Raw genomic sequence first — 6,563 nt, forward strand, 5'->3', positions numbered from 1 at the left:
CAGTTAATGAGGTTAGATGTTATTGTTCAGCAATGTCACAGTTCAAAATTAATTTTACAAAAACCAAGTGTCACAGGCTCTACCACACCACGGGTCACACCCTGAACACCCGATCATCCAGCTCCACCCATCCTGTCCCAATCACTGGAACACAGCGCGCCTGTACCCGCTCAGTATCTCACCCTTCATAAGCAGTCGCCATCCACATCACATGTGTCTGGTCTCGTTGTTGTATACATGCTTCAACTTACCTGGTTACTTACCTGTATATCCACAGCCTGCTGCTAGACTGACTCCATCAGTCTTCTGTCTTCAGTCATCCGTCTCCAAGATCCAGTGAATCTTACGATCATCACCACCTGCAAAACTGTTACCGTACAGCTAAGTTCATTGAAACTATCAGACTGCTTCCTCACCTGATATCCTCGCCAGCTGCTATTATAATTTAATTAAAAATGTTTCACAGATTAATGAGCAACATCTTTGAGAATAATAGTACGGAAGAAGAAAAAACGCTCAAAAGTCAAACATCTGTTATACCAATGCAGCTATTCTCTAATCTCGAATGATACATTGTTGAAAGAAAGGGCTTCGGAAAATATATTGGCCGTTAATGCAAAAACACTTCAAGATGTTACACTGCAAAATATACGCGACACGATCACTGATGTAACATGATTTATAACTTAAACAATTACCATATAAAATTAATAGATGTATAGTGGACACTGTCTGTAGTCAATGGCTTCTTACGCTCTAGCACACTAAAAGCTTCTCAACAGTTTTACTTGTCCTTTTTCAGGGTGCTTTACTAATCACACGGCTTGCCAGACCCTTATAAATGATGCAACAAAATACTATGTAGTTTTTAGTGTAGTACAGTCTATTTTCTGCAGCTTGTGATTCACTTTTTTACCTTGTCTCTCTCTCTCTTTCTCTCTCTCTCTCTCACACACACACACACACACACACACACACACACTATTTTTTCATCTTCTCAACACCTTAATTACATTAAGCTTTATGCTATGTGGTTGTTCGATCATCCAAAGACGTTCCTGCCAAGTTTCGCTGCGTGGGAACGCAGGGAAGAATATTAAATGAGCTCCGAAATGACTCTAAAATAGCTGTGGCATATCAGTGTGCTTTAACTGCAAGAGAGAACTTGAAAATTTGTTTGGTGCTTTGAAGAAGAGTGGGAGTGGATGGGTCTATTACTCAATAGATGTTCGAGGCTTATAAGAGATCCTGTTAGTGAAGCAAAAAGAGAATAACAAAAGAAAATACTTTTTTACACAGTGTCAGTTCCCTCTGGGCTGGATATCCCTGCATTAGCCGACTGTGTGATTTTTACATTCAGTATTCATTTATGCATCACAAATCACAAACTTCTTCAAAACATAATGCTTTAAAAGTGATTGTTCACCCAAATGGTGCAGGCTCATCAGGCTGGTCCTGATCACATCATTCTCTAAAGGGCACAGCTGATTGGTTCCTACTGTATCAGTAGCCAATGAGCTCGCTGCTCAAACACTGGGTCTGAATTTTCTGTAGCAGTTGCAGCGCGCTTTCAGAAATCCTCTGAATTTCATCATCTACGATAAGTGAACAGTCTTTCCTCTTTTATATCACTATGCATCATTGCTTGGTCTGCCTTATTACGTAATTCCTTATCAAGTAATTCCTTATTTAAACCTATACATGAGGTTTAAAATCATGTGTCATGTTTTAAATGTCAACAGTCCTGTTTTAATGCTTCGAGTGAATTACTAAGCTTATTAGCAGCTAGTGAATATGCAATATTGTGTAGCAACAGCAGACAATAACCAGGTTTCCACTAGCGGGGCAAAAGTGAGCTTGCTAAAGCGTGCCAGTGCCAGTCGTGTTCCACTGTCACTTCTCGTCAGGGCTTCTTCTGGGACAACGGCCAAGGGTTTTTCTACCATGTTCCATTCTGTCACACATGTTTTCATTTTAACAGTAAAGCTCTGTTCTGCAGCACTTTGCTTGACAACAAACTTGGTTTAATTTCGTATGATTAAAAGATACATTAAATGTATTTGGAGCTTTCTAAACTCTTAATAGCATTTGGGAAAGAGATCCGAACACATTTGATGATGAGGAATGGCATAGAGTTTTAAAGAATGTCAAAGCGGCATCTAGGGATGCAAGAATACGCTTTATACAGTTTAAGATTGTGCACCGTTTTTACTGGATTCCTTCCAGACTGTTTAGGCTTGGGTTAAAAGACACAGATACACCATATTGCTGGAGATTTAAGGCTGAGGATGGAGATTTAACTGATGCTTTTTGGTTTTGTAAAAAAAAAAAAAAAAGGATTTATGGAAAATGAACACAGCTTTTTATACTCATGTTTCACTATGTCCTCAATTGTTTGAGGTACTGGGTACAAACCAGTTTAATGATTGGCAGACAAATAATTATTAGGAGCTGGAAGTCAGAGGTAGCCCCTTCCTTTCAGTAGAACCAGGTAGAGTGGCTGCATTTGAAAATATGTCTTATAAACATAAGATAAACGATTATCAACAACTGATAAACGTAATGTATACTATAATAAACGGTCCATATATTTAAACTTATTTGGTAGTAATAATTATGTGTGGGAAACATGAACAGATTTATTGTGTTGTTTTCTGAAAAGGTTCTGAGAACTTAATAAAAACTGTTAATCTGAAAATCAAATGAATGTTTTATTCCTTCACTATATTGCCAGAAAAATTGAAACACTAGGCTACTCAACACAGAATTTCTGGCATATTTTTTTTTAATTTTTGTTAAATCCTTGATTATCAAAATTGTATAACACAATTAAAATGAAATCCATGAAACTTCAAAAAGAAAACAGAATTTCTTTTTTTTTTAAGTGGAATTTGAGAAGAAAAATGTATTTCACACTTCACAGAGCCCTAAACATCATTTATTTATTTATTTAACTTTTTTTTCATATAAATCATTGTTAATTTGTTACGTTTTGTGATTTCAATTCATTAGACATGCGTTTAGATTACTAAAATTGTATTTAACCATTAAAATGGAATCCAGAAAAATTATAACAGAATTTGGAAAAAATAAAAAGCATTTCATAGGGCCTGAAATTACTGTGAAGAGGGGCTATTATTATTGTTTTTGTAGTAGTTCATTTTAAATCAGGCTTTGTGTTCTCTTCTTAATTTATTGTAGATATATAAAGCGTAACATCAGTTCTGGCAGGTCACGTTAGTCAAGCATCAGCTGACTCTCAGGAATACGACGCCTATCACTGTATAACAGTGGCAGGTCGTGCATTTCACACCTAGGCTTTCAGTGATGTCCAACTTGAATTAATAACTTAATAGTGTAGCAGCGCACGCACCTACTCTCTATAATTGTTGTGAAATTCCTGTTTTTATTTTGCTCTGGCGGTTATAGGGTTAATGCGGTGAGTTTGGGAACGGCCGGGAAACGAGCAAGTGAGTTCGGCTTTTGTCTTAGTGTACAGTGGTTCTTGCGTTCCGATTTTAAGTTCAGAAACGGATCCTCCCTTGTCTTGTCCTTCAATGGTGGTATTCATGTTTGAAAAAAGAAGTTGAATCATAAATTTACAGGAAAAATTAGGAAGAAAATCATATTCACCACGGAATCTTGAATCAATGATATCTGCAATATATTCATGTTGGTTCTGTTCTGTTTACCCCAAAGGTTATTGCTGCTTTCCCTGCTCTTGTCCATGCTAGGCTGCATGGATGTGCAGGGAGTTCTTGCCCAGAACGGAACCATACAACCATGCCGCCAATCCTAACTGTATGCTAAGTGTCAATCGTATTTGATGATAGTGGTCCGGACAGAAATCCCAGTCAAGAGCAGAGAGACCCAAACAGCCACTTCTGAAGGTTTTCCCTCTGACCCTCATTGGCGATCGAAGACAGAGGTTCATGAAAGAGTGGTACAGTACTCATAAATGGCTGACTACTTGTAAAGATGCTGCCTTCTGCTATGCCTGCCGGCACTTCAGTCTCCCTTCTTCACGTGATTCAGCATTTACATCTGAAGGAGATGGAGGATTTGCTAGCCATGCAAATTCAGAATCACATACCAATGCTAAAGACTATGAAAGTCTTGAAAGACTATACAAAACTGGCAGAAAGCTAATGTTCTCTCTGTGCCTATTTAACTGCAGAATATGAAAAACTAGTAAAGGAAAATAGAGAGTACATTAAAGCAATTGCAGAAACCCTGCTTCTCACAGCTATACAAAACATAGCTCAGAGAGCAATTAATAAAACTGAGGGTTAGAACAAAGGACATGTTCTTTATATTATGGAGTTTCTTGCCAAGCATGATAACATAGTCAAGAAGAAAATGACTTGTCAAAGAAATGCAACATACATTTGCCACAGCACACAAAATGAAATGATAGATTGCCTGGCTGAAATTGTGCGAACATCAATAATTAGCGAAGTTACTCAAAGCGAGGCCTTCAGCATTACGGTTGATGAGACCAAAGACATCAGTAAGAAGGAACAGATGTAATTTGAACAGATCAGTAAGAAGGAACAGATGTAATTTAAAAGATACTATCGTAATGGCTCTATAAACGTTTTCTTACATTTGAACAGGGGTGGACAAAGTACACAACTTCCTTACTTGTGTAAAAGTACAGATACTACTGGTCAAATATTACTCCGTTACAAGTAAAAGTTGTAAAGACAGAGTTTTACTTAAGTAAAAGTACAGAAGTACTCATTTTTAAAAGTACTTAAGTATAAAAGTAAATGTCAATTCATTGTTTTATTATTGTTGCATTGTTGCATGTAATAGCCAATTTACAGTACCTTATGCCTCTGAATCTATGCCTGCCTACCCTCATATCAATATCACATTTATTTCTATAACACAGTTCCAGTAGTGGGATTGAATAAGTCACTCAATAACATCCACAATGGTTTCGGACACCCAAATGGCTGTTCCCAGTTTTTTGGCTTTTATGAATATGTTAGCCTTGCTATCTATAAGCGAGTGTGTTCCAAAACAATGACACAATTTGCATTTAGAAGACCAAACCCAACGTTGAAAAGTAAAATCATGTTGATGTCAGAATCCAATGTCAGATTGACGTTAATCTCCAACGTTGGACAGACGTTGTATTGTGGTTGAAAATCGGTTGACGCCAGAAACCAACATCAGTCGAGTTCTGACGTCAACCAGACTTTAATTTCCAACCAAAATTCAACCCCTGAGACCAATATCATCCCTGACGTTACTACTTTCTACTCAAGGCCCTGGACAGAAATGTAGTGGAGTAAAAAGTACGATATTTGTCTTTCAAATGTAGGGAAGTTAAAGTAAAAGTTTCCAGAAAAAATAATACTCAAGTAAAGTACAGATACTCAAAAAGTGTACTTAAGTACAGTACTCAAGTAAATGTACTTTGTTACTGTCCACCTCTGCATTTGAAGCTGCTGAATGCCTGGACGCTGCAGCACTTTCTCAGAAAATCATACAGACAATGCATAAGTATGGCCTTGACTACAGAAACCATTTAGTAGGGCAACCATATGATGGGGCCTCTGTCATGAGCGGTAAAAACACAGGTGTGCCAGCACATATTAAATCAGAGGCCCCATTAGCCTTATATACACTGTAATGCACACTGGTTAAATTTGGTATTGGTTGACAGTGTGAAATGCTTTCCTGAAGCCAGCTGTTTCTTTTCTCTGTTACAGAAGCTCTGTTTTTATGTCAGGGTCCTTTGTACACTAAAGGTGGATAGAGGTGCAGAGAGACATGTATCAGGGGGGTGCCAAGAGAATTACAAATGTTGATGTAGACACGGTAGGCATGTAGGCATAATGCATGCGAAACAGTAAAGGATGGACTGCCGGCCATCATACATCTACTTAAACAAATCTCTGAAGACATAAATGCTGACGGAGCTGTCGAAGCAAGAGCTCTATTAGCGAAAATAGATCTCAAGTTTATTTGCCTCATTACACTCACGAAAAATGTTGGCGAGATCAACTGTCTGACATTTTACAGTCCTCACAACTAAATTTGGGCATAGCTGTTACCCTTGTTGATTCGCTTGACACATTGAATGGATATCGTCAGTTCACACCAAGCTTTCAGATTGAAGGCTATTACATTTCCACACCAATAGCTCAGAGACAGGTCAGCACAGATAATAAATAATTTAGGACAGGCTCCTTCATTCTAAATGTTGATGTACTTCTCTCTGATATTAAGATAAGGTTTTCTAAAGAGAATTGTGTCAATTCTCGATACAGGCCTTGAATCGTGGAAGTCCCACATTTGGTGTCCATTTGCCACACGTACTACTGTAGCACTAAGGATTTAGAATATGAAATTCCTCAACTTAAACGAGTTCTTGAAAGTAAGCAAACCAGTGGTGTGAAAATGTCATCCAATTTAGTAGATCTCACAGTCTTCCTTGAGCCGTATAGGGAGGTGTTCCATGAGATGTTTAAACTTTGCAAAATTGCTCTTGCATTACCTGTGAGCACTGCAGCATGTGAGCGCGGTTTCTCTGTGCTAAAGATGATCAA

Source organism: Phoxinus phoxinus (genome assembly GCF_949152265.1).
Source record: "Phoxinus phoxinus genome assembly, chromosome: 21".
Taxonomy (NCBI): Eukaryota; Metazoa; Chordata; class Actinopteri; order Cypriniformes; family Leuciscidae; genus Phoxinus; species Phoxinus phoxinus.